Source organism: Protopterus annectens, chromosome 3.part1 (genome assembly GCF_019279795.1).
Source record: "Protopterus annectens isolate FY-2018-M chromosome 3.part1, PAN1.0, whole genome shotgun sequence".
Taxonomy (NCBI): domain Eukaryota; kingdom Metazoa; phylum Chordata; order Ceratodontiformes; family Protopteridae; genus Protopterus; species Protopterus annectens.
Genome location: NC_056732.1, coordinates 730,343,302 through 730,353,806, shown reverse-complemented (window position 1 = coordinate 730,353,806; position 10,505 = coordinate 730,343,302).

Below are 10,505 nucleotides of genomic sequence, written 5' to 3'. Positions count from 1 at the left end.
CGGGAGCTTAGCCCCCCCAGTAAATCTTTGAAAACCTCTTCAGAGTCAAAGGAATCTTGTAAAAGATCCCCCACCCATTCTCCAAAAATAATCTATCTGGCTCTGTCTTCATCGGAGCCAGCACAAAGAATTCAGAAAAATTCATTGGATCCTAAAAAAACCACTCAGACCCCACATCTTTGGATCTGATTATTATTCAGTCTAAGTCTACTTGAACCTGCTCACTCAGATTCACCATCGAACAAGTTTCTCCTTAGATGCATTTTCCTTTTCTCCAGGGGACACAGAGGAGAGAGTCTAGGCCCCAGTCAACCACCTCTTCCATTAGGTCTATCAGAAGCAGATGTGGATAGGATAATGAGGAAATTCCTCAGAATTCAGATTCATATGGAGGTTATTTTGGCTCTTTCTCCCATTGGATCCACAAGCCTCCCATCCACTTCTCACATATGATATCTTCTCATCCAATCTGTCCCACAGTTTTGGAGTCCTAGGATCTGAAAGCCCTGAGAGTGCTAGTGTTGAATCCAAAAACAACTAGGTCTTTAACACACACTGCATCCCTAACTAGTTCTGCTCTGGTTCCTTTGGATCAGGATGAATCTCAGAGACGAAGCATCAGCACTGGATCTGGAGGACTGGGTTTTACTCCGATGTTATTGGAGCTGTCCTTGCCCCTCAGAGTTTTGGCATTGGACAGCTCGTGTCTGACTCCTTTCTCAAAGCACAGATTTGGGCAGGGTTGGGACTTTGCAGTTTCACAGGTTTCAGCTCTGGTGCAGCCAGCCACAGCTTCTCCGGTCCATCTGCCTTCAAGGTAGTGGAGAGGGATTTCTCTTGACCAAAAAATTTGATTTCTCTTTCATCCTTGGATCCTACATCCTTTCCCCCTTTGAGTCTGAGCTCTGATTCTATTAGGCCTACTCCACGGGGACACCCAGTACCATCTAGCATCCAAACAGCCCCCATTGAAGAACTTCTCCTCTCTTTGGATACCTCTCTAGATCATCCCTTTAAATAGGTTTCCCAAAAGAGAACAGGCAAAAGGAACACATAGATTCCCCTAGGGAATATCTCACCAAAGATACTGTTTTCAATGAATGAGAAGGGTCCCTCAGATCTCCATCAGATGGCATCATATTCAGAGACATACTGGAAATTCTTAAACAAAAAGGTGGATGGTCTTCAGATACTCCCAACCCAGAGGAGTCATTTTTTCTGGAAGCTTTTGCATTTGTCCCATCTACATCTTTGTTGACTCCCCTGGCAGATGAGCTTATCAATTTAATCTCTCACTATGCACGGAAGGAACCAGATTCTGTTGAACCAATTCCCCAATACCCAGACAAAATCTTGGCACTGCCAAAGGACAGATTCCTTTGGAGCAAAGAAGTCCCTATTGATGCTATGGTTGTGGTGGCAGCCACTAAAAAGGAGCTACTGGAGTACAGCTGCTCTGTCCACCACTAATACAGAGTCCAGGGTGTTGGACAGGTTTGGAAAGTGCACATTTGCTTCAGCGACCTTTGCCTTGAGGTCCCTGAATTACTTAGTGCACTTTACAAGACTACAGTGGGATTTGACAAAGGAGCTCTCCAAATCCCTCTCAGAGTCCATGCCTGTGGAGGAGTATAAGAGGTCCTCTTTACAGCTGGCCACTCTATTATCCATTTCCAATGCATCCATGAGGTTAATATCCCATGCTGTGGAGGATACCTCACTGGCTGCTGGCTCAGGCATAGCTATTAGGAGACATGTCTGGATGTGGTTATGTGACTTTGTGAAGCCTTTCAAGTCTTCTTTCTTCGATGCTGCTTTTGATGCAACGTCTTTGTTTGGCCTTACTGTGAAAGAAACATTTTCTTGTAGTGAACAGGATGGAAAGACCCTGTATGCTGCAGGAATATGCTTCTCTACCCCTCAATGCTTCTTTTCCCAAAATCAAAGAGGAGACAAAAATGCGGTTCCATAAGTACTAGGGATCTTTCCAGGATTCACGTGGGGACAACTCCTCCAAAGGCTGAAGGAGGAGTTCAAATGTAAGATACTGTCCTCAAAACCAGGGTTTCTGAGATTCTTTTTTAGATAAACCTTTTCAGCACTCCTGAAGGGTTGCTCAAATGCCCACTTCTGGAGGCAGTCAGGGAGAGCTTATCTTTGTACCCAGATGCCGGGGCTTCTATAACAAAAGATTCATGGGTACTAAAAATAATATCCAGAGGTTATTTCATACCATTTTTTTGGATTCCCCCAAAACAGAAGAAGAAGAAAGCTCCCCAACATCCCACCCAGTCAGAGAAAAACTAACAGCATAGGAGATTGAAAAGCTGCTAAACAAGAGAGTCATCCAGGAGGTCCCACCAGACCACAGAGGATTTGGGGCTTACTCAAAATTGCTTTTAGTGCCAAATAAGACAGGGGACCTGAGACCAGGTTTGGATCTAAGCAGCCTGAAACAATTTGTGAAGAAGTCAAAGTTTCAAATGGTCATGGTTCAGTCCATTCTGCCCTTTTTATGCAATGACTGGATGTGCTCAATTGATCTTCAGGACATGTACTATCATATCAGGATGAACAGGCAATCCTGAAGATTTCTGCACTTTTGGCTGGGAGCCAGTCACTATCAGTTCAGTGCCCTGCCCTTTGGTCTCACTGCAGCCCCCAGGGTGTTTACCATGTATACGGCAGTGGTAGCATCTCACCTGAGACTGCTGAGATTATGAGTGTTTCCATATCTAGATGAATGGCTACTCACTGCCCCAATCAGACATCTGTTAGAGCAGCTCAGAGACTATTGGCTCCAACTTTGTCAAAGACTAATCATTTCAGTCAACACCTCCAAATCTCATCTACAACCTGTACTGAGCTTGGAGTTCATAGATCCCCAGTTGAACACAGCAAATCAGATACCCTCTCTTCCTACATATTGTGTAGACCCAATCATGTTTCAGGTACAGCAAATTCTTGTTCATCCTTCTCCTCCAGCCAGACGTGTCCTTCAGGCTCTAGGTTTGATGACAGCAATCATAACCTTAGTTCCTATGGCCCATTTCTATATTGGTGTTCTCCAATGGACTCTAGCTGTTCAATAGTCTATTCTGCATAATCATCTGCCCTCTCCAGTCAAACTCACTCAAGTATAGAAGGATCATCTTCATTAGTGGATTCAATCAGAGGAAGTTTACCTACACTCCCCCTTTATTCTGTCTCCTCCAGTGGCCATCATAACCACGGATGTCTCCCAGTTGGGGTGGGGGCATTTCTTGGGATGAAAGGTCTAAGGCATTTGGTCCCCAAGAGACCAATTTACATATCAATGATCTAGAGATGACACTGGTCCTACTAGTGTTGCAGGCCTTTCAAGATGTTCTTCATCTAGGGACTATTGTAATACAAGCCTACAACATGACTATGGTCTGGTACATCAACAAATGGGGAAACCCAATCTTGACCCCTTTGTTGAGAGGAAATGAGAGTGTGTCAGTGGGTGATCTCCAACAACCACCTTCTTATAGCAATGCACATACTGGGGAAATTCAACATACTAGTAGACAAACTTAGCAGGTCCATTTTGATGCCTTGCAAGTGGTCTCTCAATCAATCAGTGGCGGACATTATATGTTGTTGGGACCAACCTTGAAGCAATGTCTTTGCATGTCTCCACAATTACAAATCCATCAGTTTTTTTCCCTAATCTCCCCCCTTACCTAGAGATACTCTAGTCCACGTTTGGCCCTGTGGTCTCCTTTATGCTTATCCCCCATTACCTCTGATTCTAAAGTTCTTATAGAAAGCACTTTGGTTGAAGGGCTCAGTTATCCTCATTACCCCCCTTTTGGTGGCCTCACCAAGTGTGGTTCCCCTTCCTTTGGTCTCATCTTTGTTATCTTTCATTCATACTGGACCTAAGTCCAGATCTTATCTCACATCTCACCGGGATGAAATATCCCACTATTCCAGGCCTCAAACTGACCACATGGTTTCTCAAATTCCATTGATAGCTAAACACCCAGGCTTTTCTCCCCAGTCTGACAAATACTTATGTCTTCCCAGAAAGCTTCTATAAGGAAGATCTACAGCAGTAAATGGAAAAGATTTTCAATTTTAGCCAAAGGAGGTTGAGTTTCAATATTTATCAAATACATACACACCTCTAGGCTGGTTAAACATTATGACGCACAGGAGACACTCCAAGTGCAGTTAACTGTTGACAAAACACCTATTCAAATCATAGCTAGCTACAGATCCCCAACCATGACTCAGGGCTCCCATTCCACCTATCTGGACCTACTTGAATTCATCAAGATTCAACACTCTACCCTGATTCTGAGTGACTTTAACTACTCAACCATAGAGTGAAAAACCTATTCTAGCCCAAACATGAACACCCAGAGATTCCTTGACTTCTTCAATGTCAATGCTTTGGATCAGCTGGTTGGCACGCCCAAGAGAAGTGAAAATATCCTTGACCTGGTACTAACCAACATGGGTAGCCACTGTAGCACCCCTACGGTGTCATTCTCCTTGGTAAGATCTGACCATAAACCGATCACTTTCAAAGTCACCATCTTCCTTGACCCTTCTCCCTGTCAGGTTCAAAAAAAAAAAAAACTTTTCCAAAGCTGACTACAATCTCCAGAGAGCAGGTATAAGCAGCTTCTCAGCCACCGTCCCTTCAGTTGGAACTAGCACTAATGTCCAAGCCTACACCAAAAAACTATATGAGCACTACATAGCTGTATGGACTCAGCAATACCTGACAGGACCAAATCATCATCCCTCTACACAAAGGTGGAGCGTCCACTGACCCAGGCAATTATAGGCCCATCAGCCTAACTAGCCTGATCTGCAAGGCCATGGAATGCATTATCATGGACCTTATAAACAAGGACATTGGCAACCTCCAAACACTTGACCCACACAGTTTGGCTGAGTTCTGGTTAACTGAGAGTTTACTGTAGAACTTGTTGGCAGGATAGATTTGTGTCCCAAAGACTCCCCCATCTGTGAAATAGACTCCATCTCCATGTCAAGTATAGTACCTCACTAGCCTTCTTTAAGAGGATCCTGTACTGGATGGGAAACAGAAAATACATCCCTGGGATCCCAACTATGTCCCTGCTGGACAGGGGAAACAGGTGCTGACTTTGTGGGAACATGAGTGAAATTCTTGGGTAGGCTTATAAGGGCCTCCCTGCCAATAGCCTAGTATCATCCTATGAACTTATGAACCTATTTGGGCTCTTCAGAAGGAAATTGACCCTTTTCATTGCTCCTATATATTTGGTTCTATCATTTTAGCATCTATTTGTCAAGAAAGTTCTAGTTTTTCTGCAATCAAAGTACAATTAGCAGCCATAACTAATTTTTACCCAGGAGAAAAAGCTACCTGTTTAGCTACTTCCAAACTCTGCAAGGCTTTTCTAAAAGGCACCTTCTTACTTAGACCTCCAGTGAAAGATCCATCACCTCCTTGGCATTTGACAGTCGCACTTCAAGGGTTGACCCAACAACCCTTTAAGCCATCAGCCAAATCTGATTTAAAATTTTTGTCTTCGAAAACAGCTTTCCTAATAGCTATTACATCTATGAGGTGAATTTCTGAACTCGAGGCTGTATCTTCCAAATTCCTTTACATTGTTTTTCACAAATACAGAGTTACTTTACAAACCAATCTATCCTTCTTACCAAAGGTAGCATCTGAATTGAATATTAATCAAACAGTTCATTTGCTTGTCTTCTTCCCTAATTTTTCAAATAAGGGAAAGTACATATTCTATCTTTAAGATGTGCACAAACTACATTTTTATCTCTACAGAACAAAATATTTCAGGAAATCAGAACAGCTGTTTGTTTCTTTCTCAAGAAACAGAATGGGATCACCAGTTTCTAAAGTTACCCTGGCCAAATAGATTACTGATTGGATTTCTTTTGTATATATTCAGCAAGGCCTCTCCTTATCAAAGCCTGCTAAAGAACATTCTACTAGATCCATGGCAACTTGTTCCACCTTCTGGTCTAGAACTTCCATTGATGACATTTGTACAGCAGCTACTTGGTCTAATGCTCATACATTTATTGCTCATTACAAAATAGATTTGACCTTCGGAAGCAGAGCTGATTTTGGTTTAGCAGTTCTCTGGAATATCCTTCCATGAGGGCCACCCAAGATTCACATGGCTGGGGACTCTCTCCCACATGCTGAGGAAATTATAAAAAGGACAACATCAGATATTAAAGTTATGTACGCATCTGTGTTGTCCATTTTCACTCTTCCTCAGCTCCGCACCCTCCTCTCCCTTTCCTTTCATCATCTGAAGTAACCTTGTTAATATTATGGAATTTTACTCCAGGTTTGAGTCCCAGCCTTGATGCTCTTTCCTTCTTACTGCTCTATCTTAGATCTATAAAACGCAGCAAACTCAATCTGTGGTATTGTTAGTTGACTAGTATTATGGGTGAAGGGAGGAGCTTAAGAGTTGCATCCAGAAATCCAGTGTATGTGGCCGAGTCGGAGCCAAGGTCAGATCTGGTACCCACATGTTAAGAAGAATGAAAATGAACAACACAGATGCATAGTTATGGTGAGTATATAACTTTAATTTACAGACACCACATGGTTTCGTAGCAATGGAAACACTCCCTCTTTTTCTGGGTAGAATGCCTATAATGTCTTCAGCCCCAGTGACAATAGTGAGGGGAGTATCAATATGTGTCAGAGATATCATCACCTTAAGACAGATTTCTCTGGACATCACATTTGATTTCCTAGATGTCCATACACAAGACTACCACCTCATTGCTAGTTTTAGAATCCCATCTATGTCCCCTTTTGAACATCTAACACATTAACCGAAATCCCAATTAAACCCAGCATCTTTCTACTGGGGGAATTCAACTATCCATCAGTAAACTGGATGACCTTTATTGCCATTGCTAACACTCCTTCACAGTTATCCAGCTGCAAGGGGCTTCATTATTTTGGTCTAGTCCTCATAAGTATGGCCACTTCTTGCACATCACCATATGTATCATCCTGCCTTGTTAAATCAGTCATTAAATTAGTAACTTTATATTTTAAAACAGATTATACTTCCCCTGTAAATACCTCTGTGTTTAGGGATTTCTCAAAAGCAAATCATCTTCACTTACTTGATGACCTAAACAAATTCCACTGTAATTCTCCTCCAAAAGATCCTGTTACTAAAACTGCTGCCTATGCTGCTATGCCTCTGACTTCTACTCCCTCTTAAATTACTATATTGATAAGGTAGTACCTATCTTTTTTTATTTTTGATTATTTTATTTTATATTTAGTTACCAGTGCATTAATCACAACTGACCATTTGAGGTACTACTCACATGAAATAATTCACAAAGAAGAAAAGAGAGGCAGTAAGTTGCGCATATGAAAACAGAACAGAAAGTAACAATATATAATTAAAACTGTACAATAACAATAGATGTAGCAACAATTATGAGAGAAATGTACGTTTTACAATTTTACATGATAATATTTCAGGTTTACATAATGGTGGAAATGCAGGGGCTAATTACACTCAGGGAAATGGTTTAATATTTAAGAGACATTAAGGCTAGAGACTGAGAGGCCTTATGTGATGTGGCTTGATGTGTGGCAAGTACAGTTTCATTTTTTCTGGAGGAATATTTTAAGTTCAGCTCTGAAGGTGGGGAAGGGGAATCATATTCCTTTAGATGGGGGGACTCCATATTTTACAAGCATGTATGGAGAAAGAGTGGTTAGTGTAGCCTGGTTTGTGGGGGTTGGAATGAGGAGTTGTTTGGGAGATGCTTTTGAGGTTATAGTGTGTGTTTAGTATAAAGTCTGGCAGCTAGTGGTGAGAATGAGTCAGGCTGGACAAATCTGAAGATGAGAAAGCCTAATAGTAGGTCTGCTGTGTACTACACTGAGACATTTGGATTTTTTGTGGGCAAAGCAGTGGTGCTCATGAGATGGTGAATTAGTGATGAAGCAACAGATTGTATTTTTGATAGTCTGTAGGGTGGAGGAGTTTTTCTTTGAGGCTGTAGTTATTATGCTCAGTCCATATCTAGGTTATGCTAGAAGGACTCCTTTTCTTGTAGTAGCCCTGGCTATGTTGGATAGGTAGGGTTAGAATTTCTTGGCCCAGAAGAGAAATGAGTTAACTTTTGCACTTGATTTCTCAGTATGGGCATAGAATGATAGTGTCTAGTCTAGCCACAAACTGAGGTATTTAAAGGAGTTGGCTGTTTCTATTGAAGGGTAGTGATATTGAGTGACTTCAGTGATTTTCTTACATTTTAAGTGGTACCAAGTAGAGTACCTTTTAATTGTATAAAGTATTAGGTTGTGGTTAATGAACCAGTAATTGAGGAAGTCAAAGTCTTTTTGCAGTTGTGTTTCAATTGTGGAGTGGTTGTGGCTGGATCTAAAGATTACCATGTAATCAGTGAAGAGGGATGTTGTAGAGTAGGAAGGTCATGAGGTAGTTTATTAATGAACCCAGAGAAGAGAAAAAGAGCTAAGATAGAACTGTGGTGTATTTTCATTGAAAGATGTGTGGACAGAGAAATAACAGCATAATTTAACTTTGAATAATCTGTTTGACAAGAAGTTGTGGTACTAGCTGAGGGATGTATTACTAAAGTCAGTGTTCTGAAGACAGAGAGAGAATGAAAGAGATATTGAGGAGGAGTCAGTGATCAATTAGGTCAAAGGCGTCTGTGACAGATGTTTGACATTACATTTTGTATCAGCAAATGATAAAAATATGATGAAGAGACTAGAAATTCCCTGCAGTGGTAGATAAACCAGGGAAAATGTGTTATGACCCTGGGGGGCTATTGACATGTCTGCAAGTAAAGCACTGATTTCTTTAAGTATGTTTTTATGTAGAAAGGGGATGAAATGAGGGGGCTCTGGAAGAGAGAAGTGGAGATGCTGTTTATAGTTTGGAAAGGGTGGCTAAATTGAAATGTATTTTTCTAAACATGTCACTCAGCTTGAGGGATCTTATAGATTTATAACTAAAAAGATCAGTGGCCTCAAAAATCTTAGTTATGAAGACAGACTGGCATCCCTTTCTCTGTACTCACTCTTATAGACTACTCTTTGGTGATCTCTGACTAGCCATTCGAGTAATAAAATATCTAACCTTCCTTGACATCTTATTCCTTCACAGAACAAATGGTACCTCAGATACCTGGTTAAATTAATTAAATCATCATCAACTTATAAATAAGACATGTTGGCATGATAGAAGTCATATCCCAGTGTATTTCTCACCTCTAGAACAAACTTCCAGAGCATGACAAGCAGTCACACCCTTGCCACCTTCAAGGTAAACCTAGATAATTGAATATATAGACTCAAATTCTCCCCTGTTCTATCTTGTCTTGCCCCCCCCCCCCCATGTTGAGGCTAGAATGAACTTTTGAATAGGGATTTTTAGCTAAGCCTTGTTAAAGTGACCATATCAGCAGTACATCTTGCCTGCGATACTAAGTGAGTTAACAAGTGGCAGTTTCTCTTTAATTCAGTTAGGAATAATACAATGAGATTAATTTAATATTATTTTATTTTTCCTGGATCTGTGAGATTATATCCAGCTGTGTTATTTTCATATTTCCTGTGACTGAAATTCTGATGTTTATTGTAACTAAATATAAGTATTTTCCTCTTTTCTATGTTACTATCTGTTATTAAATATTTTATACCTTTTCATTGTGGCTGGTCTCTTAGTGAATATTTTTTAACAACTTGAGAGTACTTGTGCTTATTTTAATGACATTATGGCCACTTTGATAAGCCTTACTGCTTCGGTCACACTCTACCACTTGTATCAGTATTAATTTGACACAGTATAATTAGTTACCCTTTGTAAGAGCCTTAGAGGATCTGACTGGTGGCTGCAATCTACCTTATAGTCTGGAGAGAAAGCCCACAGCTGGTGAATCTACACCAGCCTTTCCCAGATGTGTGTGTGTGTGAAAAATCAGATATTCCGCTGGGTGTGTCAGATACTTGGAACTGGGACACAGTGCTACAAGGTGAGTCTTGTTTGGGATCTGGAGAAACAGAGTCCAGTCCCAGGTCCAGAGCAGGTTCCCTGTGTGCTCTTGAGGGAAACTGTGCTTGATGCAGAGAGTTGCATTTGAAATACTGTGTAAATCCATTCCTGTTTTTACTGATTGCCTCTCACTGGTCTCAGTGGTGAAGATTGAGGCTTCTTGATTACTGGCCCAGGGTAAAGAGGGGCCGTCACAGTAAAGAAAAGCATTCTACATTGTGCATCTCTTAAATAAGGGCACCACATCCAAGACCAGGGAGGTTATAGCTCTGTTGTACTTGACTCTTATCAGACCACTGAGTACAATGCTACCTTCTTAATGTACCTCACCAGACACCTGTAGCAACTGCAGAGACCACAGAGGTTTCTAAACAAGAGAATTCAGGGCCTCCAAAACATGACATACATGGAAAAACTCTAAGCCCTGTCACT